The following is a 27,273-nucleotide window of genomic DNA, read 5'->3' as shown; positions in this document are numbered from 1 at the left end:
CAAAATTGATCTGCGAGTGAAGCGCATCGGCGACCTATACGCGACTCGTCGTTCATTCCAACCTTATCGCTAGTGCTGGCGTGCTTTCAAGAATTTAGAACGCTATATACTGTCGCACACCCACTCTGATTGTGTGAGCTTTTGCGACAGCATAGACAACAGCATAAAATAGGCAACATTCGAGAAACTTCCGACACAGGAAAGTGTGTCTTGTGCTGAGAATGGATCGTCGCAAAATTCCTTAGCCTTTAATAGAAAGGTAGCCGGCAAAAGATCAACATGTACACATATCGCTATTGTGCTATTCTTTGGCGGAACGCTTTACACAAGATAGCGGTCATGTACGGTGTTTTGCTATGCACGAAGGTCGTTGAGGTATTTTTGTATATAAATCAGACCGGTAGCATACTTGTCTTAGTGTAAGGTTGAGATCAGCAGAAGACGGAATTGAACCCAATACTATAGGTAAGCTCCTTTGTTCGCAAAGAGATGAGGCTTTACGCAGTGGTTTCACCAAAGTACATTCGCCGAAAGAATACTTTCAAATTATGAACACAGCATTCCTTATTAAGAGGAAGCTATAGAATGGGGCGAACTGTGACATCTCCTACTTAAATACATGTAAAACGCGGAAATCACTTTAATAAGCAATAAGACGACATTTCTGATTACATTTTGCTGCATTTAAGAGAAAAAAGTGAGATTCTAGCGACTGTACCAAGCAGAATTTTCATTTAGGCTGCGTGCATTCTAGGAATATAGCTGTATATTTATAGGCTTGAAAACAGAAGAACAATGTTCATAAATCAGTTACCCTGCTCTAACATAGAGTTCCACATTTTCTAAACCGTATCCGTTCGAGCAACTAAAGTGCACGATTGGTTTCCAATGTTTTCGAGCATTATGGAAAAGTTCCGCTCATATATTATCAGTGTACTGGCACCCACATATAGCACATGAGTTGTGTCAAATATTCACCTAACTGAATAGTGCAATGTTTTTGCTTTGCTGAGTTGCGGAGCTGTAAACTTTATAGTTCAGTGCTGTGAAAGCTTTAAATTTTACACAATTTGTTAAGAAAATTTTCGTTCGCAATTGAAAATAGACCTAAATCAGTAACTAGATTTTAACGTATTGTTCCATGTGCTACAAAGTACAAATATTTGGGGGCCGTGGTTGTTAAGAAAAACGATTTCTTCGTTCCTATTTGTTTATACAGAAGCCTCCGAACGAAAGCTTCCCCTAAAGTTAGACCTCTTTCCAAAACATAATTTCGCACGGATGTACTATGACATTTGTTTTAAGTCTCGATCTTTAAGAACTGTATATTCGAGCGGAGCAGCGTATTCATAAGTAATAAATCGAATGCACCCCGAAAGTCCTAATCACCTGGCATAACAGAGTTTTTATTTTTTCCTTCTGTTAAAATTTCGTCGTCGTATTAGGTAAAAAGTAATTGTTTTACAATGCTACAGAAAAAAAAATATTCCTGTAGAGCGCTGCTACCGAAGGATGTCGACGTTATTGCGATTGTCATTAAAGCAATGTTGCTGCACACCGTATTGAAAACGCCACACCATGTGAAGAATGTGAGCTGCTGGGCTAGTACTTCGCTATTCTTTTTGTATGCGCTGTATAATACAGTGGTGCAGCCACGAAATTCATGCGTGTCATGCACGTGAATGTATGTTCACAAACAATTGTCTTAATGTATATTACGTTGTTGCGACTCCACCTTGCATTCGATTGCTTTTGAATAAATATTGTTTTCTTGAAGAGCGGAATTAGCCAGTCGACTACACCCACTGACCCAAGTTGAGGTCTGCAGAAGAGCGGCACATACGCTGCTGCGCATACTCAGTAACCGAAGGTTGTAGGTAGCAGAAACGTTCATTGAAGAGCGGCAGTTGCAAATAATTTTATTGACTGGAAATGCAGAGAAGTCGGCAGGGAAGTGGAGTATCTGGCCTGCTGCTTAGCGCAAGGGAAGGGGACGAGGAGAAGAAAGAGGGTCACAATGGGGGATGGTGATGGCTGAAACGGGATGAAATAAAATATCGCAAAAGCGTTGCCATCACAAGCGGAGTCCAAGCCCGTGTCACCAAAGAACGTGAAAAACCACACATTGCATCTATTGTCTGCCACTTCTCCGGCCATGCGCTTTGCAGGAGGTCCTGCTGTAGCGTTTTGCTGTCTAAATGCCTCAAGGTAGGTGCGAGTAAGAGCCTTTCGCGCATATACTCGGTACATGACGTCCACAGTCCATATGCACAGCCCATGACGTATAGTCTCAGCAACGCCACACGCTGAACAGTCCCGGGAGTCCGCCGGTCCAATGATCTCCAATTACCTGTGCGTGAAAGAGACAGCTAGACGCAATCTGTGTATCAGGCAGGAGTGGGGGCGTGAAATTCAACGTGCAACAGAAAATTCATAGCCTGATCCAGCATATTAAGGTGGACAAGGTAAGCGTGGGGCTGGGCCTATTGTCTTCTCCTCGCACTCCTCTATAATTCCGACCAGACGCATGTGATGTCCAGGCTGGAGAATGGCACAACAGTTCGCCGGCCATTGCTGAAGGCACGCCATACTTCAGCATCGGTTGCATCATTATTATCGAGCCCAAGGAATCCCGAGAACCATGCGAACACTACCAGTTGTCTTTTTTCTTGAGCGCATCAAGACAGTTACCAAGTCGCCGTATGCATTGACTCAAGTTAGGATGAAACAGCTTTACAGACGAGTGGCATATTTGGAATTGCATATACTCAGTGATCCAAGTTGACGCCATTGTTCATTGAAGCGTCGCATACACACAATGGCACGTGCCAAGTTACCGAAGATTCGGTGAAACATCTTCATTGAAAAGCAATTAGCCCAAATTGCACATCATCATCACCACCACCGTCATCATCATCATCATCATCATCATCATCGTCATCATCATCAGCCTGGTTACGCCCACAGCAGGGCAAAGGCCTCTCCCATACTTCTCCAACTACCCCGCTCATGTACTAATTGTGGCCATGTTGACCGCGGAAACTTCTTAATTTTATCCGCCCACCTAATATTCTGCCGCCCCCTGCTACGCTTCCCTTCCCTTGGAATCCAGTCCGTAACCCTTAATGACCATCGGGTATATTGCCTCCTAATAACATGTCCTGCCCATCCTCATTTCTTTTGCACATAGCGAGTACCAAAAGATGACGTGAAATTGGCTCACTACGTGAAACAGACGCAGACCTACGACCCAAGTTGGCCAGACGGTTAGTTTTTCACCCGGCTCTCTTAGCACAGCAGTCTGATGCTATACCTAGTAGACCATAGACTACCCTGTGACTCAAGTTCTTGGGAAAACGGTTAAAGGCACAGAGACCAAGGAAAGTGCGTAATGTATCCCAAGAATGATAATCACATTAAAAAAGCGCACATTGGAGGGGCTCTTTCGAGCCGGCTGGCCTCACGAGAACAGAGAATGGCATGGTTATGGCATCGCCTCCTTAGGATACTTCACGCACTTTCCAGGGTATCTATCTATCTATCTATCTATCTATCTATCTATCTATCTATCTATCTATCTATCTATCTATCTATCTATCTATCTATCTATCTATCTATCTATCTATCTATCTATCTATCTATCTATCTATCTATCTCTATCTATCTATCTATCTATCTATCTATCTATCTATCTATCTATCTATATCCATCCATCCATCCACCATCCATCCATCCTATCTATCTATCTATCTATCTATCTATCTATCTATCTATCTATCTATCTATCTATCTATCTATCTATCTATCTATCTATCTATCTATCTATCTATCTATCTGGCAGAATGGGTAATGCGTCGCGCTGCTTTGCTGAAGAAACGTGGACGGAATACAAGAGTAGTATGGCTGACAAATGGCCTTTGATGTAAGTGCGTTTGAACATGTCAGGCATAGCTACTTGCTAAAGTGAAGGTGCACCAGCGTAGCCCTATAGAAGTCCGTTTTCATAGCCCAATTCACAATCGTCTCTGACCCAACGTTGAGGCTGCGCTCGCGCTCAGCAGTACTGGAGACGTCTGCATTGGTCACGTAACGTACAATGACCAAAACATCGCCATCGCTACCGCTTACGTCAGTCGCGGCGTCCCCTATGATATACAGTGTAGGGCAGCAAATCATGGCCGTGCATCTAATAGCTTACAAGAGTGCATTCATACCTTACTCCGACAACACTCGGGAAAGGAACGCTACTCAACATGGTTCACCGTTAAATTACCTACGTTGTAATCGCTTTACCATCGACATCACCGTGAGATGTGTTCTGTCGGAAATTTTGATGGTACAATAAAGATAACCAGTTTTGTAGAGTGGACCAAGGAAGTTTGATATAGCGTTCGATTTCCTTGTGGTACGAAGTATGCAAGACACACTGGCCAATGCGCCAACACTAGACTACAAGAACACAATTTAAAGGTGCAAAAGGGAGAAAAGGGCTTTTTTGCATTGCATTGTGGTCAGTTGGATTGTGTTCCGATGTTTCACCAGACTGCGGTTCTCGCGACACATGCGAGTGGTAACACAAGGGCAATAACTGAGGCTTCAGTTATAGCCAAAGGTGATCGTGTTGGCAAGCTCTCATGTGTCATGTCTGACGCGAAATGCGCCTAATATGAGTCAACAAGCACTGAGACTCGCTTTTAATCATCCTTGCTTTTTCAGAAACGAATAATGAGTTGTCATATTTGCTTCTAGGTTTTGCTTCTTATTGTTCAATTTCTTCCTGCTTCTTTCTCCTTTTTTTCTTTCTGGTTTTTAGCTCTGTTAACCACTTCGCAAAGTGACAGCTCGATTGGGATCACATGCTTGTTCGAGTATGCCAACATATATATGCTTCCTTGTTATTAAACCGTTTGTTAGAAGTCCGCACTCATGATAGTTCATTCGTTTGCCAGCTATTGTAATTCTTTTCATAATATTTCTGGGTATGGTTAATAGTTTCGTAACGGTAGCTTGAGGACGGTACATAGACGCACGAGTATGACGAACTGTCATCGTCTTCTGGCACTGCTGATATACCTTGCTGATGAACTACGCCATCTTGCCATAAAGAAGTGTGGCTGAAAATCCGAGCCTAGTGAACGTTCGAAGAAGCAATCCCAGACTTTCTGAGATTCAACCTGTGCAAGAGAAATAATGGCCCCATTTGGTACAGTGGTTTCTCACTATTAACAAAATGTCACCTCAGAGCGACCTCACGAGCTCACATGTTGCTTTATCCCAAGCCATGCTAGTGTACGACACAACTTCTCGCACATTCTGTACCCCGAGCGATGGACAGCTATAACGTCGTCGTGGCACAATTTGATGACGGAATTGCACACCATCCGTGGCTCCACTACCCAAAACGGGCAGCCATGCTTGCCCATGAGATCGACATAGCGCAACAATAGACCTCGCTCTCTCTGGTTGTGGGATAGTCGGTCTTATTAGTGCTTGTGTCCGTTCACCCACGTTCCACCAGCTGTGCTGAAGCCTTTCGGCGAGAACGATTGGCCCACTGCGCTGCAAGGAGTTCACCTTTAGTGATTAGCGTCACTCAGTCTGAATCTATGACCACGTGCACTATGGCAACACTCACGATTGGCTCATGTTGTGCTACGGATTTTAAAGAAAGTGCTGTACGAGGAAGCGCCTCTGCGGTGGAGGTTGTACAGCATTTGTAATATTATATGGAAGTCATATTACTACAATGTATGAGACTGTTACTCGAGATTTCAAAATAGGTATTTATGATATTTGCGCCAAGGTAAAGCTTTATGGTGACATCCTATCAAGAAACATCTCAAGTTTTTTAGTGCAAACGCCCTTTTTTGGTTACGATTACTAACTTAGGAAGGTGCTGCTCGCCACTGCGACTGGGCTCAGAAAACCTGCGCCTTCCTGCAAGTGTACTACTCCAAGCCTACAATAACTGGCATCAGTCTGCACATCTAAAAGTTTTTAAGATTTGGCCGCTGGAGGGACATGTTTTCAACGATTACCTTCAGGACCGTCAAAAGCAAACACTTCTTGCTGCTCCCCTGCATATACGATTTTTCTCCTTTTCGAAATATGATATCGTGTCCGTGATATACATGTCAAGTGCGAAATGAACAGTCGGTAAAAGGCCGCCATATGAAGGAACGGATGGAATAACTGATGGAGGCACTTCGTCTTCTTGGAATGCCGATGATCAGTCGTAAGGATTCAGCGTGTTTTTTTTTTCTGTGACAGAATGCAGAACGTCGATTTTGTAGTCGCAACCTGAATACTGCCAGGGTTACAAATTAGCGTGCATCATGCATGCATTCCAACACTGTGCTCAAATGCTTAGGACACTCTTGAAAGATAAGAAAAAACAAAATAACGCCACCCGGATAACAGAGAGCAAGCTGGAACGTTACATTCCCGAGCTGTCCACCGGTTGCTGATATTATCTCTGGCTATTACAGGTACCAAATGTCATGCGAACAAACTCAAGGTTCACGTTGAGAAAGAAAGGCACTTTTGTTTGCAAGAGTAGAGTTCGTTTCTCTTCTCAAATGGTCTCTGGCGTCGTCAGGCGCTGTAACAAAGTCCCAGTTTCATGCGAGAGGTGAAGCATCGATTGTGATAGCAAATAATTAGGCAACTATACGATGTAGAGAGAGCTGTTTTATAGGCTGTGTCAACTTATACACGTTCACTTGCTGAATACATCAAGATACTTGGTGTCACACACGCACAGGCAAACATAAAAACATCTCACTCGATGACTGCGGTCGCTCGCTGTAAAAGCGCTGGCGCGAGGAAACGCAGCAGCACCAGCTGGCGAATTCACCTTCGTGCTATTTCTCGCTTCAACGCAACTAAGTAGCGATAACACAGTACAAGAGAAGGTATCAGCCCTCGGCGAGGCTAGGCTATTTCCCCCATCGTACACCGCTTTCACGATGGGACCTGCGCGGCCGCACTCAGCAGCACCATATGCAGACGCCGCCAGAGTAGAACGCCTCCCTCTCTCCAACCCGGTGCCTTGAGTGTGATGGAAGAGGGTGCGCTTTATTCCCGCCTTCCGCTCTTGAGCACGCGAGATCGAGCCACATTGCCCGCCTCACCCTTTCACGTTTCCACTCCGACACACAGCGAATGGGGCGCGGCCGCGATGTTCTCGCAGTTAGAGTACATAGGAAACATCGCGCCGGTGCCAATGTGACACCGATGCAGAAATGCGCTTAGATTGTGCATATAATTGATGTCGCACAACAACTTGTCATTTCACGGTGAATACGTGTGACGAAGCTCCGTGACACGTAAGCATTGTGCGTAAGCACTCACAGCCATGCATAAGCAGCCCCCTTTATTGCTGTATGTCATGCTGAACACCTCAGGTGTGGAAACTGTCAGGGCGATAAGAATTCGTCTTCCAAGAGGTACCCGCATATGAAGAAGGAGAACAAAGTATTAAAGGAAATAATGAGATCTAGCGTTTGGTGCAGTGGGGCTGCCGCTAAGATAACATTGGCTTTCACGGCACCAGAGATCTTCCAGGAAATTCCGTACCGTTAAGGATGTACCACTCATAGTGACTGTTCATGCACGAGTGTAAGGACCTAGCAATGCCAGCAACGAGAACTCTTTGAAGAAGGACACGTTTTTAATTTGCTCCTCTTATACGTGCCCAAAGCTGGCAATGGTAAACCCACCACCGGATCCACAGCGCTCAACTCGCGTGTATAGTTCTACTCCGGCATCAGACTGTGTTCAGGAGCAAGACCATTAACTCATAACTATGATAACGGTACTTACGAATACCTTTTGAGTGCTTCTAACTAGCATACCCACCCCGGATGCTAGAGGTGCAATTCGAATAATTGATTCTCTGAGTTTGGTGATGTTTGTTCAGGAAAAGTCAAAGCTTCGACGCTTCGATAAAATCCCCGACGCCTCAAATGCCGTATTTGGATTTTTGACTTTATATTTAAGAACAAGTATCTCATTGTCGTGATTTGCGAGCCGTGCCTTTGCAGCTTCCTACGGCTGTCAGGCTATAAAGTCCTTATGTCTGCCTGCTGCAACGACTACATAAAGTACTAAATGATGTTAGGTGTGAGCACATGTTTTTGCATCATCCGGTGACACCTTATAGCCGTAACTAATACGTTTTTCACAGCAAAATGCTACAAGTACGCCTTCGCACTCGTAGGCGCCTATTTTAATAATTGACCCAGTTTTATTCCGCGAGAGTAAGTGCACATTGTACAACTTCGCCTGTGTCTTCGAATTGAATATAATAAGGGATTTCAATGTTCATCATGTATTATGGCGAACATTGAAGATAAATAGTCGATGAAGGCGAGTAACATCCTTGGCATCTGATCATGAACTGTGGTGCCTAAATGATGGCAGTAGTATATTTCTACGGAGATTGACCTATACGAGCTGCCTCGACATAACGTCACGCTGCCCCAACGATAAGCTTAAGTGCATCTCGGGCAACGCTACCTATCGAAGGAACCACCTTCCCATGTATCTTAAAGGCGAAGTCCTGGGCAAGTAGCGCACTACCCAATTTTCTCCACGCAGTGACTGGTCAAAATGCAGGACGCTCATGAAGGCGAGGTGTCATAAGAATGAAGATTCTTTTCATGTGAACATTGAAAGTATAATTAGGCATGCCATTAAATTCACTTGTACATTTGCAGCTTTACCTAAATTTTGTGAATTTGAAGCGTAATTAGAGTGCCGCCTCCGTAGTATCAGTCATCGCGCGGAATGACACTATAAATGCGTAAAACCTGTTTACGAATTAGCATAAGTGAGACGTAAGCAGAATAAAATGAAGCATGGTATCAGCGCACTGCAGTCTTTAAGGTAGAAATCCTTTTGTGAGTCGCTTGAAACACACGAACCTTTGTGACATGTATGTATTACTGTTCGCGGTCTCAGAAAATCACCACAACAAAGTCATCCTTTAAAGTACCTTGGTCACAGCCAAGGAACTCGAAAAATTGAAGTAGCGGAAGATTTCTGCGCGAGTGTTGCCAGTCAACTGTCTGTGTTCAGTGCAAAAAATGCACGTGATGCGCCAATATTGAAGTTCCTGAATGGACAGCCCGTTTGCTTTAAAGAAACAGGAAGCTGTCTTGGGAGCCTGCAGGCATTTTTCATAACCTGTGCCTGCTAGTACGACGTATATAGTCCTTTGTAACTGCGTCCAAGCTACCCTATGTTACTTTACTAGCTGCAACAATGACTTATGGCGTAGGCGTTTTGTTTCACGTTCATGGAAATGGAGCTGCCGGTTCGCTGTACTAAGTACAGGCACATTTCTCTTTGACGTGGCTTCCTATCACCCGTCGTACTGGTCAGTTTTCTCGGAAAGGTGATGGAGAGGATGGTGGAGACTAGCTTTGAGTGGTACCCAGACCAGTACCCGATATACCCGGACACTACGACGAACTTTAAGCGTGGAGTATTCTCTATAGGTAACGTAATATGCCTTTTTCTTATCATTGAAAAGCCAACAATCCTAATGAAATTAACCAGAGCGAGGTTCCAGGACGCGAAATGTGCATATTATAATCTAACCCATGAAGCTTTACGAAGTCTTTCCGGATGGTGGATTAAGAGGCTGCGCCTTTCTTTAAATATACAGCTGTTTGAAAGTCATATTTTTCTTTGAACAAACAGAGTATGTTGCGAAGTAGGACCATGACATCTGTAGAAGTTCACTCTTGGATGGAGTTGAGAACTCAAAGCTCTCTCGCCTTGCGCTCCTCGGCGCTGTTGGTAATCTTCCCACGGCTATTCCTCCATCAATGTATGCAGACAATGTATGTTTCTGGGCACCTTGAGCGACACGTCTCGATGTACGTACCAGGCTGGAAAAGCAGCGACAACAATATCGGGGTACCTTTAAGATACAACGACTGGAGCTGCAATCTGACAAGTGCGCTTTGGTTGCCTTCACACATAAGGTAATGACATCGTAGGGGGTTGCAGTAACAGGCGCGCAATCAGTTATAATAAGACCCGTGGCTTTCTTGGAGTAATATTGCATCGTGACTGGTCCTGGAGTTCACATATCTCGTGTTATGAAAAAGGAGTGCACAATAGTGACCCACGTCCTAAGATTTCTTGTGGGAAAGCCGCGCGATGCATGAGCATGAGTGGCGCTTCAGATTTCACCGCGCTGTTTATGAGTTTCCTGCATAACACGTGGTCCATGCTAGCAAGAGCGCGTAAGACGGACACCCGTGTCCTCCAGTCGCTACAAGCTCAAGCTTTGATAATATGTCTTGGCCTGCCTGGAATGGCATCTACGGCGGCGACTGTGTTAATTCCGCACAAACACCCAATCACACCACACATTGCGTCGACGCTTTCGGGATGCATATGGCAAACAGGTTGGTGTTATGTTGCTTCGAACTCGCTCTTAAGCTTCTGGCTTTCGCTGCGGCTGCAGTGCCTCTAGTTAATCATTGTCCGCTGTTATTATGACTGAATATTCGGTGTGCAATGAAGATATTCGACCCGAAGAAATACCGCTTGTGTGTACAATTTGTAAATATTTATACCATGTTGTAAATGTTCTGGAATTACTGGGTCTGCTTCTCGCAGTAATCGCGATTCCTTGCAAAATTCGTGGAAGTGCGCAACATGTCAAACAAATGAAAAAAGAATGGGCGGTGCCTCAACCAATCTCTCTGAAAGCCAGAGACTTGAATGTAAGCTGAACCAACTAAATGCAAATAACTTATCACTTCCACTTGGGGCCATAGTCGACGCCTTGTCTCAGGCTGTCAAAGGCATCAGTGGCATTGCGGCATCTATCCGAATACTTTCTGACAAGTATGAAGAAATACTTAAGAAGACAGACAGTCAGGGTACTGAAATGGCGGCCTTGAGGAAGCGTGTTGAACATTTGCAGTCTCAAACTTCTCCAACTGCCCAAGAAGTAAAAGCTAAGTTAAATGAATTGCAGCAGTTCAGCCGCCCACAAAACATCAAGTTTCACGGCATGCAAAAGGAACAGAATGAAAACCTTCTTGATAAGATGAACTGCCTAGCACGTACACTTGAGCTCCCCGAGGTATCAGACTCTGACCTTGATTTCCTTCATCGGCTGCATCCACGTGCTGGTAAAATGCCCCTGGCGACAGCTGGCTTCCGATCTGTCATGTCGAAAGAATGGTGGATGCAAAGTCAGTCACGTCTTCGGGAGAAAGCACCAGGCTTGCGCATTTTCGATAACCAACTGCGATGAACAAAAGGCTTCTATGGCTAGCGCGAACACAGGGAAAAGAAATGAAGTACTGCTTCGTGTGGCAAAAGAATGACCATGTTTCTGTACAAAAGAATAGCGGTGACAGTGTCATTCCAATTTGCCAAAGAAAGTGATCTCGTGAACGTGGTTTAATGTTACCGCTACAGGTATTGTTTTGATAAGCTTTATTCTTTCCCATCGCGGTTTCATTCTCTATGTATTCTTATCTCGATTTCGTTTCTTTTCGTGATTTTGCTTCTGCGGAGAGTAAGCACTCGAAGTTCTTTTCCTTTTATCATTTAAACGTGCAAAGTTTACGGAATAAAGATGAGCAATTGAACACCTTCTTTATGACCTTAGGCTTTGAGTTCGATATTTTGGCCTTTACGCAAACCTGGTACAATACCGTTCAAGATGTAATCCAAATCAATGGTTACCAGCCTTACACAACTAATTACACCTTAAGAGCTAGGAACTTTATTAATGAACTACGGCAACCAGCTTTTACAGTGGCAGATTCATAATTTACTTAAGGACGAGCACGTTTTATTTGATTTCATGCAAGATTCCTCAACCATTCCAATATTAAGAAAAAAAATCGAAACTGTATTTTTCCGACAATTGACATCTGCTTTTCTAATTGATTTTCCTGCTTTTCGACTTTAGGCAATTTCATGCGTTGCAAGACATTTTGCTTCTATTTGGCTTTGGCCTTTTTGTATTTTTCTGTACCTAATTTCTTGATTTGCATTATTTATACTTACTGTACTGCATCGATTTATTGTATGTATAATTGTGTCATTCGTATATATATACATATATAAGTATAAGTGTATCTATGTGTGTGTTTTATGTGTATATATCTATACATATTTTTAGCACAGTTCTCTGCTGTGGTCGTGGCGCCAGGAGCCAGGTCAGGCGTGCATAGTCTAGCCTTTTGCTCCTGCGCCATGAGAAGCTTGTGTGGTCAAAATCGTAATAAACTTCATATCTCAAACTTCGCCCGGCTTCCCTCACACCATCTTGCCTCCATACCTGCGGCTAGGCCACGTTCTGCATTCCGTGGTATTATTGCTGTTCATAATGCATCATTACCTTCGAATTTGGCACCTCTCCTCTTCGAATTTGCCTGCAGCCTCTCCATGCTCTAATTCCCATTCTTCGCATAAATAGCGCAGTTGTAATCCCTTGTCCTCTAGCACACTGCGCTACTATTCTATGATAACCACTATGAATGCCTTCACGTCTATACGGCTGGTTAAGTTTCACTTGTATGCTTCCATGTTCAGCATTTATTTCCGCGAGATCAATTACCCTTAAATTCAATATATGTCATTCGACGTCTTACAAGCTGTAGAATATGCCGCCCTCTATGCTGCGCAATAGTTTTTAATTGAAGAAACTTCACAAGAAGCGTCCGTTTTTCATAACTCCAGGGCAAATCTCCAATGTTTTATGTCACCATTTCACCAAAGGCCTAATGAACAATTTGTGGTGGACAAAGCTGTTACGTCTCTTAGGGTGTCATAGCGTCTCATATCAATGAATACCTGACGACTCTGGAGTGTGCCTTAATACCTGTGCGGATGAGGCCACGCTATCTGCCTATGATGGTTTCTACTAGATACTAATACCACTGTCGCGAAATGATCTAGCAATAAGCCTTGGCTCGCTAGCACGTGAACTGCGATTGTCGCAATGCAACTGCGGCAGCATTCTCAAACCATTATCGTCATAGTTTGGGTGCGCAACTTCACCTCGCTCATCAGCTAGGAATACCGCGAACTAAATGAATGATTCCGTCCTGCATATAGCTTGGCAAAGCATTCACTAACGCCCACTCATTTCACTTTAGAATGACCGACAACCAAAGATGCGATAACTGTGGCTGCCAGGCGACACTTGTGGATTTTCTTTGTGAATCTCATTGTTTTAGGTTGCCTAGGATAGAATTGTCAGCCTTATTAGATAGACTAAAGAATTGCGCTTTGTCGGAAACCAGAAGCATTTACGGAAACCAGAAGGCATTGATCATGCTCTCGCACTTTTTCAGGACAAGTGGACTAAAGGAAACTATTTAGGGACTGTCGCATGCCAAATGGCAACCATGTAGTTTTGTTTTCCTTCCGTCTTTTTGTCTCACCTTTATTTACCTTGACCCCTTATGCCTGTACAGGGTAGCCAGCTGGTCTACAGTTGGTCTACAGTCTACAGTTACATCCTTGTCATCTTTCTTCTTTTCTCTCTCTTTCTATTACTGAATGTTGTCATGTGGTCACACACATAGGTACCATAATTACCAAATATTTGGACTCTCAGCGATGTCAAAGCTCTGCTGTATAACGATCATTCAGGAATTAGGGTTTGGGTGCTCGCACGAGTGAGGGTGAAGGCCAAATCTACCGTTTTGGGCACTGTAAGCTTATCCGGTTAATTGCTGTTACGGTTGCGTACAGACAAATAAAATAGAACAAAAAAACGACGATTTCCCACCTGTACACGAGGCATACATATCCGGAAATAAATCGAACGTTGGCGTAGTGCTTTCTTTGAAAAGAAACGGCTTCTTCTGGCGCAGTTCACACGATGCTGCCTATTTAACCCTGACGCATTACAGCATCAAACATGCGAAAGTGAGCAATTTACGTCTGACGTGATATTACATAATTGTACTAGTTCAAATAGAAATATTACTAACACTGTTGATTGAACAAGTCAGGTGTACATTTAGTGTGGGGCTATAATGCTTTTTATTTATTGTTTTTTTCTAGACCAGTGTAGCGGGAACCTGACGACTGTCATGAAGAAAATTACAAATATTCTCATTTTTCTTACCATCTGCATAATAAGGTAAAGAAATATCATATTTACATTTTTACGACTTCTAAAATCAGCAAGCCTCAAGTTTATAGTTTCTAAATAGTTGCACGGAGCGTCATTGAGGCAAGCGCCTGCAATTATAATAGAAAAATAAAGAGCAGCTGTTAAAATACAGCTTATTTCGATGCACGGGTACAGTTATGCGGAGATGGAGATATGGTGTGCTAAAAAAGAGGAAGGGGACCTTGCTCATTTAAAAAAGTCTTGTGCGCTACTCTCAAAGTAAAGTATTGCAAATCTAACAATTGTAATGCCACCTTCATTCCACTAAATATTGCGACGAAATTTACTTGTGGGACAACTATTCGGCAGTAAAAGTACCGTACGCTACCGCTATGTACGATACTGAGGAGTACTTTTTTATTATGTTGGTGCTTATTCCCAGAATTTTGTAGAGTTAAGTGAACAAAAATTAAAGCTGCAGGTTAATGCGGCATAACTACTGTTTAAAAATCCCACCTGGTAAGGCCCATCAGGGTTTAAAAAAGTTTTATACATAATTTTTCGTACACGTAAGTTTCCATCGTTTCCTTATGTACTTTAAAATATTTTTCTACACGTAGCCTTCATGAACATCATTATGTTGTATGTGCCAATTACATACCGATGACACCCGCTATATGTGAGCCAGCACATTTTAGGAACATTGCTGGCAATTTAAGGACGTCCTTATGGCTAGCATAGATAATGTGAATTCTGATATTTTAAAAGAAACAGTTTACTCTTTCGTGTACTTAGCCAAACGTCTGCAGCAATCTTTCTGCCAACGAATCTTACAAAATGAGTTCATAGTAGGGAAGGCACTGAATATATTACAAGTACGGACACATACAGTTGTCACTAATATATCGTGTATGTGTTGTATTAAGTAACCTGACTGAAAACCTTGTCGCTTCCTAGAGCATCAAATAATATAATATCCTAATTCTCTATGCTGTGCCTGCCTCATTGTGCACACTTCTGTGCAGGAGTTTATGCGTTCTTCGAGAAGCTGCTAAATATTTATTGAACTTACAAAGGTTGATATGACAAATGCTGCCTCTTTCAGTAGCCAGTGTAAACCGTATAAAATGATCATCCCAAGGAAGACTGCGAAGGTTGAAGAGCGAATTGCTTCATCTACCTGCACAGATAATGTAAGTACATGTTTCTAAAAAAAACTAATAGAGGTTATAACCATATCTGTAGCAAAAACAAGGCTCAAAGTTCTTTCCTCGTACAATACAAAAAAATATGAAAGTGCAAGAAATAATTAGGCTAGTTTATTAGTAATTCAGTAGTATCTATTAGGGTTAGAAAGATAAATGGCAGAATAATACGACTGAACGCAGTGTTATGTACTTTACTAACTGTTGAAATGTACCTTGGATGAGTAATTAGCCTTATTCAGGTTAGAAATAAATTAATCATTCTGGAAACAAAGGACCTCCATAATACTCATATGAACCTGCTTTGATACCGAGGAACGAGTCATGTCCAGCTACATCAAATTATTTTATTCGCTAGAATGATTCTTTGACAAGGATTTCAATACAGCGCTGCAGCGGTAAAACAGACACACAACGTGACCACAAAAAAACGCTGTTGGTGTTATGTCTGTCTTACCTCTGTAGCTGTTCTTAACAAGCACCAACGTAAGCAATCATCATAGGCAACGCCGGACATTGTCTTCTGGGATATTGGCTTGGCTGGCACCTCATTTACAATATTCATCCTTGGTGTATAGTGTGAGGCAATAACATATATTAAATCTAGAAACGATAAATCTGTTCACTTTTATCCTGCATCAGTAATGTCACACGTTTGTGAAGACGCAGAACGCCACTGAAAGCATCGGCAATAGCTGCTGAGACAGTGGTTTTGCTATCTATGAGCAAGTCTGGCCAAACGCACTCTAAAATTGATGACAAGGCAGACACAAAACAATAGGGCTTATTGTATTTTGCATACAGATGCAATATCCTGATGCTTTTATTGTGACCGGTACTGTAATCGTATAATGTATATTGGAATGCATCTAATACTGAAGTTACACTGCAGTGGCCCCTGAATGTTTACATTAGTTTACAAAATTTCTGAATCCTCTATCAAAGGAGAAATATTTCACAGGTATGAAAATGAATTTTAATGCGACTAGCATTATTCCAGAACTTCACGCAGTTTGCAGTATGTACATGTGTTTGTACTTCGCTAGCCTCTCTAGCTCAAATTTGGGTCACTTGATTTTTTTGGTCTAATGGTGTAGCACTGGGTTTTGTATGCTGGTGGAACCGTGTTCAAAAACAAGCAAGAATTGACATGGTTAAGTGTCTATTTAAGACGAGGTATGTGCTACTCTTCAGTGAACTTACTTGAAGCCAATTTGCTTCACTCAGCATGCGTCATTGGTCATGCACCACTCTAAAATGGACATATTTCAGACCAGCTTCGGTACCGGGGCTTGTTCAATAGGGTTTGTGCAACAGGGTATTTACTACTCTTTAAGGAACTGCGAAGCTAACTTGCTTCACTGGATACCTACCAATGGGTATGCACAGCTCCCAACAGAACGTCTCTCACACGAACTTGGGTCGCATGATTTGTTCCACTGGGTACGCGTACCACTTGAATGAGCTATGAATCCAACTTGGGTCAGTTGGTATGTGCCACTTCGTACGTGCCACTCTTCAATTAACACTGAAGCCAACGGTGTTCACTGGGTGTGTGCTGCACTTAAATTAGCATCCTTCACGACAACTTTGTTAATTAGTTAATTTGATTGTGCCGGTCTTAATGGGCCAGTTTCACGCTACCCTGGCACACTTGGAATGTGCCATTAGGTATTGGTAGCTCATCGATGAACTTCTTTCACGTCAATTTGGGTCATCTTGTATGTGCCAGTAGGTATGGGCCGCTCTTTGTTGAACGTCTGATTCCGGCTAGAGTTACTGAGTATGTACCACTTTCCAATACAATTTTTTAACACTGTTACGGGGATGTTGGGTCTATAGACAGACGGTACTTGCAATATATATATACAAGCAGAGTTGATGGGCAAAGATGGCCGACCAATAACAACCTGCAGCAGCCAGTGTGCCGCGATCTTCCTCTTCCTTTTTCTTCTTTTATCCTTCCTTAACAAAGCCCCCGCATGCTAAAGCGCCGTCTCGGCGCATGTTAGGCAAAGAACTGCGAGCGAAGTGTGGCTTCAGCCAGAAACGTGCATGACGCCAACACGCGTCGGACATAAGGATAGATCAAACTGTAACGGTGAGATCTCGTAATCAACGTCATTAACTTGACGTAGGACTTCACAAGGCCCTGTATACAGAGACAGAACCTTCTGAGAGGGGTCGATCCGATAATATATTGTCCAAAGCCCTACCCAAGAACAAGGGTGAACTTATCATTGCGATCGGACTGGTCGAAGTGCTCTTTTCGCATACGCTGCGAGGCTAATAAACGAGATCGGGCAACATGACGCGATTTTTGAGCTCGATCGATGACTTCACGAGCGTACTCATTGCAACACGTGGTACAGAAGGTAGGATGTTGTCAAACAGCAATGTGATGTCACGACCATACAAAAGATGAAAGGGTGAATATACTGTGGTGTCATGTCGGGCCGAGTTATACGCGCATGTCACGTAGGCCTAGATGGCGTCCCAGTCAAGGGGATCCTTCGAGACAGCATCTCTGTCATTGTTCTGTTCAGACATTCCGTAAGACCCTCCGTTTGTTGGTGGTAGGTGGTGGACTGCTTGTGCTCAGTGGCACAAGAGCGGAGCAGGTCGTCGACAACTCGAGACAAGAACGAGTGGCCGCGGTCTGTAGGTAACTCTCAAGGTGCACCGGTGTGGAGCATGACGTCCTGAAGGAGAAAATCGGCGACGTCAGCTACACAACCAGTCGGCAGCGCCTAGATTATTGCCTAGCATGTCGCGTAATCAGTATCGACGGCGATCCACTTATTCACTCTAGTTGTCTTCGGAAAAGGTCAAGCATGTCAAGGCTTACGCGAAAAAAAGGTTCAGAGGGAACTTCAATTGGATGGAGTCGTTAGAGAGGTGGCAAGGGAGGTTTGTTCCGGCGCTGACACAATTTGCAAGTTCTGAAATAACGATGCACAGAGCGGTACAGACCTGGTCAGAAGAACCGGCGTCGTACGCGGTCATATGTACGCAAAACTCCAAGGTTTGCTGCCATCGGCGCATCGCGAATTTGTTTGAGAACGATGGATCGCAGATGACGAGGTAGGACAAAAAGCAACTCAGGGCCGTCAGGGTTAATGTTGCGGCGGTAGAGGATGCCGTCGTTCAGCACGAACATGTGGTACGTGCCGCCGGTGCTCCCAGATTGCACTCTGGCAATGATAGGTTGCACGCATTCGTCGCGTTGTTGTTCAGTGGACATGTCGATCATGTCAGTAAAATCCATCACGCGGGTCACCGGATCTTGCTCCGCAAGATCAGGAGGAAATTGAATGTCAGCATCCTCGTGCAAATGTCCAGACTTGTAGTTGACCGTAAATGAAAATTCCTGGAGTTACAAAGCCCAGCGACCAAGCCGCCCGGTCGGGTCCCGGAAGGAAGACAGCCAGCAGAGGGCGTGGTGGTCTGTAACGACCGAAAACTTCCGGCAGTACAAATACGGCGAGAACTGGGTGACAGCCAAAACTAAAGCCAAGCACTCCGCCTCGGGGATGGAGTAATTTCTCACGGGAGGTGACAGCAGGCGGCCAGCCAAAGCTATCACGCACTCAGTACCATTCTGCTGTTTTGCCAGAATAGTGCTAATGCCGTGGACGCTTGCGTCAATGTGTACTTCAGTCGGTGCAGATGGATCAATGTGGGCAAGTATGGGAGAGCTCTTCAGAAACCCGATGAGAGTGGCGAACGCGTGAGCCTGCTTCGGGCCCTACCCGAATGGCGTTTTTTCTTTACAAGATCTTTCAAAGGCCGAGCTACGTCAGCGAAGTTTTTGACAAAACGGTGAAACTAAAAACACAGCTATACGAAGCAGCGCACGTCAGAATCAGAACGCGAAACAGGAAAACTGCGAACGGCGCGCACTTCTTCTGGAACCGGTTCCACATCGGATGCGTGAAATGGTGTCCCGACATGGTAATCTGATAGCGCCCTAATTGAAATGTTATGCAGTTCAGCTGGAGGCCGGTTTGTCCAAATAACAGAAGAATTTCAGCGAGTCCGGTAAGATAGCTGACGAACGTGGGACAAAAAATAACGGCCTCAAGATAACAAAGACAGGTGGCCAGTTTGTAGCCTCGCGGAAGAGAGTCCACCATAGGTTCAAATGTAACAGGAGCATTGCACAGGACAAAAGGGAGGACTTTGAACTGATATAAACCATCAGGTGTGATGAAGGCCGTTTTCTCGCTGTCCACTTCATCAAATAAAAACTACCAGTAGCCGGATCGAAGATCAATAGACGCGAAGTATTTCATCATCATCATCATCATCATCAGCCTGGTTATGCCCGCGGCAGGGCAAAGGCCTCTCCCATACTTCTCCAACAACCCCGGTCATGTACTAATTGTGGCCTGTCGTCCCTGCAAACTTCTTAATCTCATCCGCCCACCTACGCTTCCCTTCCCTTGGAATCCAGTCCGTAACCCTGAATGACCATCGATTATCTTCCCTCCTCATTACATGTCCTGCCCATGCCCATTTCTTTTTCTTGAATTCAACTAAATGTCATTACCTCGCGTTTGTTCGCTCAACCAATCTGCTCTTTTCTTCTCGCTTAACGTTTCCCTTATCCCTTAACCCTTTTCATAAGCCTCGAGGTTTCTGTCCCGTACGTGAGTACTGGTAAGACACAGCTGTTATACACTCTTCTCTTGAGGGATAATGGCAACCAGCTGTTCATGATCCGAGAATGCCTGCCAAGCGCACCCCAGCCCATTCTTATTCTTCTGATTATTTCCGCCTCATGATCCGGATCCGCCGTCACTACCTGCCCTAAGTAGATGTATTCCCTTACCACTTCCAGTGCCTCGCTACCTATTGTAAATTGCTGTTCTCTTCCGAGACTATTAAACATTACTTTAGTTTTGAGCAGATTAATTTTTAGACCCCCTCTTCTGCTTTGCCTCTCCAGGTCAGTGAGCATGCATTGCAATTTGTCCCCTGAGTTACTAAGCAAGGCCATATCATCAGCGAATCGGAAGGTAATAAGGTATTCTCCATTAACTTTTATCCCCAATTCTTCCCAATACAGGTCTCCGAATACCTACTGTAAACACGCTGTGAATAGCATTGGAGAGATCGTATCTCCCTGCCTGACGGCTTTCTTTATTGGGATTTTGTTGCTTTCTTTGGGGAGTACTACGGTGGCTGTGGAGCCGCTACAGACATCTTTCAGTATTTTTACATATGGCTCGTCTACACCCTGATTCCGTAATGCCTCCATGACTGCTGAGGTTTCGACAGAATCAAACGCTTTCTCGTAATCAATGAAAGCTATATATAAGAGTTGGTTGTATTCCGCACATTTCTCTATCACCTGATTGATAGTGTGAATATGGTCTATTGTTGAGTAGCCTTTACGGAATCCTGCCTGGTGTTTGCTTGACAGAAGTCCAAGGTGTTTCAGATTCTATTTGCGATTATCTTAGCAAATAGTTTGTAGACAACGGACAGTAAGCTTATCGGTCTATAATGTTTCAAGTCGTTGGCGTCCCCTTTCTTATGGATTAGGATTGTGTTAGCGTTCTTTCGAGATTCTGATACGCTCGAGGTCACGAGGCATTGCGTATACAGGGTTGCCAGTTCCTCTAGAACAATCTGCCCACCATCCTTCAACAAATCCGCTGTTACTTGATCTTCCACAGCTGCCTTCCCCTTTGCATAGCTCCCAAGGCTTTCTTTACTTCTTCCGGCGTTACCTGTGGGATTTCTAATTCCTCTAGACTATTCTCTTTTCCATTATCGTCGTGGGTGCCACTGGTACTGTATAAATCTCTACAGAACTCCTCAACCAATTGAACTATCTCATCAATATTAGTAATGATGTTGCCGGCTTTGTCTCTTAACGCGTACATCTGATTCTTGCCATACATCTGACTCTAACGCTAGAACGTTATCTAGTGAGGCGAGTCTAGCAGTGCTATTGGAGGAATTAGCGGCCAGTAAATGGGATATAATAGACCTCAGTGAAGTCAGGAGGACAAAAGAAGCATATACAGTGCTAAAAAGCGGGCACGTCTTTTGCTACCAGGGCTTAGCAGAGAGACGAGAACTAGGACTCGGATTCCTGATTAATAAGTATATAGCTGGTAACATACAGGAATTCTATAGTATTAGTGAGAGGGTGGCAGGTCTTGTTGTGAAACTTAATAAGAGGTACAAAATGAAGGTTGTACATGTCTACGCCCCTACATCCAGTCATGATGACCAGGAAGTCGAATGCTTCTATGAAGACATGGAATCGGCGATGGGTAGAGTGAAAACAAGATACACTATACTGACGGGCGACTTTAATGCCAAGGTAGGCAAGAAGCAGGCTGGAGACAAGGCAGTGGGGGAATATGGCAAAGACACTAGGAATAGCAGGGGAGAGTTATTAGTAGAGTTTGCGGAACAGAATAATATGCGGATAATGAATACCTTCTTCCGCAAGCACGATAGCCGAAAGTGAACGTGGAGGAGCCCGAATAGCAAGACTCGAAATCAAATAGACTTTATACACTGCGCTAACCCTGGCATCATACAAGATGTGGACGTGCTCAGCAAGGTGCGCTGCAGTGAGCACAGGATGGTAAGAACTCGAATTAGCCTAGACCTGAGGAGGGAACGGAAGAAATTGGTACATAAAAAGCCGATCAATGAGTTAGCGGTAAGAGGGAAAATAGAGGAATTCCAGATCAAGCTACTGAACAGGTATTCGGCTTTAACTCAGGAACAGGACCTTAAGGTTGAAGGAATGAACGACAATCTTGTGGGCATCATTAAGGAGTGTGCAATAGAAGTCGGTGGTAACTCCGTTAGACAGGATACAGGTAAGCTATCGCAGGAGACGACAGATCTGATCAAGAAACGCTAATGTATGAAAGCCTACAGCTAACCCTACGGCTAGAATAGAACTGGCAGAACTTTCGAAGTTCATCAACAAGCGTAAGACAGCTGACATAGGGAAGTATAATATGGATAGAGTTGAACGTGCTCTCAGGAAAGGAGGAAGCCTAAAAGCAGTGAAAAAGAAACTAGGAATTGGCGAAGTATTTATCTCCGTGAAACATTTCAAGGCGTCATGGATGCATGTATGCGGGTAGACGTTTTTCTCGCGTGATCTTCTTTAAATGGCGCTAATCGATGCAAAAACGCCAGGCACCATCATTTTTTCACAAGGCCGACAAGCGAAGCTTAACGACCGGCTGATCGTTTGATAATCCTCTTGTGGAGCGTTTGTCTACTTCTGAGTGAATGACTCTACGTTCAGCATGCGATGCACGACACGGACGGACGACGAATAGAACTCGTGTCTCCAGTGTTTATACGGTAGTAGTGAGCAACACATGGTTTCTCAACAACAAGCTTTATCTTGCTGAACCTAAGTTCAATTGTCATGCACTACTTTAATGGTTAGCGACAACGTCAGTTAGTTTGCGTCACCACGTGTTTCATATTTTAACGTCTACTTCACGAAAATGAAAGCGTATTGGCTAGCTGCACTCATTTCAGTTCGAAAATTAAATTTATATCTCCCACCTAAGTTGTGCTGTTCACTTTGTGGTCGTCTTTTGTCCTGAGAAATAGGAACTTACGAAACTTGCCGGTAATTAGTATCAACCTGATTAACATTTTGCTTGGCTTCAGTAACATGCAGCGTCTTCCGAGATATTGTAATAGAATACATTATATATATATATATATATATATATATATATATATATATATATATATATATATATATATATATATATATATATACACATATATATTCTTAATTATAGCAATAAATAAAGTTACTTCAGCTGTCATGTATGGCTCCCCTATGGGTAGAAGCCTCACTTAGTCTTGGCATCATTTGGCAATAGCCTTCAAACCATTGTCGTAGTACTTTAGTTATCCTTACATCCTCGTCAAGATCACTGCATCGTCGCCATTTGTTCGCCGTCACAGGTGGAATGTGCAAGCTCATGTTAAGGTATAAGGTTCCCGCTGAAAATGTGGCCAACTTGGTTGTGTGCTTTATACTTGCAAATGATCGCTGAGAATAAGAGCACCCTTGACAAACATCAATGAATGCTTTCATTAAGCCTAATGCCAGGGCCCCTAGGATCCACATTTCGTTTAATAATCTAGCTACTATAAACTTCCCAACTACGTCTTAAAATGCAGCAATATCTTTCTATAAAAAAATGCTTGTATATCTTTTACACTTTATGAAGAATAGGTACATTAGTGTGTATCGAAATAAATGAAAACGGGCTGTTTTATATTCTCGTGTACCGTCAAATTAAGCCAATGACAGAGTCACACCTGTTGCGGTACCCGAGGTAGAACTGCCTTACAGTCACGTAGGCCTCAATGTTATTCGTCTTTGGGTGGCTGCTGAAAAACAATGACATATCGATTCCCGCATTATTACCTTTGTGAAAAATTTAGGCGCCTAATGAAATAAAAAGACAAATGTGTATTGAATCAGGAGACTATATCAATACGTCGCTGAATGTAGATAACTGTGCGCTTATCTATATATGGGCTAAATTCCGCAATACGCAAAAATTTGGTTTGCATGATATGTGCTATCGAACATATTAGAACATAATGTAATGTCACAGTTAATTGAATTCGATGGTCACCAAAGCCGTTGCATACAAATAAATATGAAATTTAGGCTGCTTGTCATTTTATATGCCCATCCAGGATGGGAGTATGAGACGTGCCATATTGGGTGACCCTAGGACAATTTTCAGGAACTGCGGTTGTTTAATTTGCACATAAATCAAAGCATATGAGCGTTTTTAACGCGATAGGGTTATGGGCCTCGTGTCGCAGAAAATTCCGTGTCAGCACCGACCTCCTCACCTAATGGTATATTCTAGCATATTACTATCGCGTCCTTTAATTGACCGTAATGTCGAAACTATGATATGCTTTTATACAGCGACACAACCTCTAGGGTCACTAAGAGGCTCCCTGTGAGGGTACAAAGGTTACATATCTCGGGTAGAACAGGAGTGGGGTCTTTTATGCAAGAAATAGATGAAAGCAGAATTCCTCTAATTAAGTCATCGACAATTTTTCTGTCATGATTGCAATCCCAGAAGCCATGGGTCTGGCTGGTATATTTTTTTCGTGTATTTTTGCTGGAGATGGAACCTATTTTTGGTAACAGATAGAATGACACGGGCTTCTTCGAAGCCCGTGTAATTCGGCCGCGGTATTACTGATCCTGTTTTCTGTTAGAACGTCACTGAAGGGTCGCCGAACTGCCTTAAATTCTGAGTTAGAGTCTGTCTACGTGTTTGTAGAACATGGTGGTCCTTAGATGGTGATCGGCTTCTTTTATGTAGTCTTTGGTAGTTGCAATTACAATGGCACCTGCTCTGGCCGCGGGTTTTACGTATTTATTTTTCTCATTTGTTTATTTACAAATGCTGCCGTCTAATATATGCGACATAGCTTTATAACAAGGTCGTACCGCTGATGTTTCTTTATGCTTTTTCGTCTTAGTGAGGTTTCTTCGGAAGGGCTTTTTTCTTTGGAATCTCCGAGGTTACTGCAAGCTCAACAGCCTTAACGTACATGTCGAGGTATTTGTAGCGTTGCGTTGAGGGAGTACAATGTCTAATTCATGGCCGTTGTGGGCGTTTATGTGGATGATGATTTGGGTTACGATCAAACTAGCGAAGTCTCAGACAGCGGGAAATGTTGCTGAAGTCCTTGTACAGCTGGAGTTAGTCCGGATGCACTGTGGCGAAAAAAATTTAGACTTTTGGACAAGCCGCTAAACTCAACAGCGGAAATATTTACATTGCAGATATTAGCTATGGTTGGGTGTGTGTGCCCTATCAAAAGAAATACTGCTGCAAAGCGAGAGTGTAATCCTGGGTGTAACTCTGGACAGCAAGGACGTTATCGCGCTTGTCTTTCTCTTTCTTTAATGGCCAGCTGGGGTGTCTTTTTCCATGCAGCACTTTTTTGATAAGAAAACTTCATGCTCCTTCTGAGTTTTTTTTTTCTAAGAAGCATTCCTCCTCTCGTATCAACACAGCTAAAGACGACTTATTATGACCTATAATTACGTCTAAAAGTTTTAAGAGGCATTGTTCAGCACATTTTTCCAATTTGCCATGTTTTTAGCTGACGTTTCCGACCCAGATGGCTTTATGGAAACACGTCAGTCTGGTAAAGCTGAAAATGCTCACATGATAGTCGTACTGTTTGTTAATAATGTAATGTTGTTTGTACTTTTATCTCATCATTTTTTTCTACAGCTTTCCTCACACCTTGGAAAAGTTGTGGATACATATATATATATATATATATATATATATATATATATATGCATGTGTGTGTATTTCAGCCAACTATTATTGCAGAACTTCAATATCAAAACGTTTCTTTCAGAATTGTGACGGCAACAATCCGTGCCCAAACCATTGCGTGTGTACAGGGAGAGTTGTCTTCATCAAGAGAATATCTAATTGTGCCTGAGTTATACTTCTCCAGCGGCTTATGTGGCAAAATAAACTTTATAACCTGATGTCCAATGTTTGTTTCCTTTTGGTATAAGAGTCTTACTGATTCTTTGCCATGAGATACAGCCTAATTGCTTCTATGCAAAAAATACAAAGCGAATAGTGTAGGAAGCAGTTCCGTACTTGAAGAAAAGAAATGCTGTTATGCAGAGTTCGGTATTGTGTATAAATGATAGCGTAGTACGGTGCAGAAGTGATGATAAAAATATATCCGCACAATTTCAAATTGAATAAGCAAGGAGTCTTTAATAGGATGGATACATGACATCTCCTTGAAGCTACTAATTAAAATCCATAGTGTAATATACGGTGGCATATTAGATATTCTGTGCAAAATGGAGGCATTATCGTTTGAGCATACCAATAGAATCGCATCCGTGTCGGTTAATGAAACAACATTAAATTGAAAACTCAAGCAGAAATGTCTGTCATAGAGTCCTGACAGTAGGCAGGCTAGCACTAAGTACGAACTTTAAGCAGACATACTTTTCTGTCACATGCAGAAATTAGGATTTCAGTTTAATGTACACAATGACTGCTAAAGAATAACAGCCTTCGGCAGCAAGGGCTCCTACGTATCTATCACAGCATATTCATGAAGGGGGCAAAGGACGCACTCGTCCCCCAACTGTCAAAACCACGGAGCACGAGGGGAAGGTAAGCTATTTGTCCAGCCACCCACTTTCGAAGGCAGGCATAGTCGGCTGAAAGCTTGGAATCCAAACAAACAATTGAGACTGTTTTCTTTCAAAGTAGCGGCTACGTAGTTTTTGTTTCGGTTACGTATCCCCTGCTCCTGCACGGAACGAGTCTTTCATGTGTGGCTGCCGGGTGCCGTAGCAGACGATACGCGGCCTGCCGCACTATCCATGGGACAATATCTTAAAATACCAATGATTGAATGTTTGATGTATAATGGCGCAAAAGCCAAGTATGGCCGAAGAGCGCCATGTCCGTGGTAATGAGTTCGCAGTGTAATTATGAGTTCTGTGAAATTGGTGTGGCATGGCTGTAAAGGGGCCTTAAAAATAGTCGCTCTAGAGTGTGTAAAATCTGTATCATAAGATTATGGCGATGACGTATGACGTGTACTATGAGCATTAAGATGCATTGAAAAAAATGATACCATGTGTAAGAACATGTCTGGTAATAAGATATGCTAAAGCACTACTGCCTTCTTAGAGCCCTTGCAACACAAGAGCCTGGAGGCATGTGCTATGGAAAACAATTATCGCAGCAGCATCCTCTGGAGCGAGGATGCTCTACGAATTTAATGGGCTTATAACATGTAGAACGAAATTATTTAAGAAGTCAAGGACTGCCTTGGTGTTAAAAAGCGGTTCCTTACCAAGAAACATAGCCGGGTGTAGAGGGATGTAATAACGGTATGCAAGCGGAA

At 43.3% G+C, this 27,273-nt stretch overlaps 1 long non-coding RNA gene across 1 annotated transcript; it reads left to right on the top strand.

The window, feature by feature from the left end:
• Window positions 1–423: 423 nt before the first annotated feature.
• Window positions 424–25,880, top strand: LOC129388296 (uncharacterized). Its single transcript, XR_008615283.2, has 4 exons — window positions 424–465; window positions 14,059–14,137; window positions 15,216–15,303; window positions 25,744–25,880. It is a non-coding gene; the product is annotated as an uncharacterized lncRNA (long non-coding RNA).
• The last annotated feature ends 1,393 nt before the right edge of the window (window positions 25,881–27,273 follow it).

This window comes from Dermacentor andersoni, chromosome 10, assembly GCF_023375885.2.
Source record: "Dermacentor andersoni chromosome 10, qqDerAnde1_hic_scaffold, whole genome shotgun sequence".
Classification (NCBI taxonomy): Eukaryota; Metazoa; Arthropoda; class Arachnida; order Ixodida; family Ixodidae; genus Dermacentor; species Dermacentor andersoni.
This window is presented reverse-complemented; position numbering and strand designations above follow the sequence as displayed.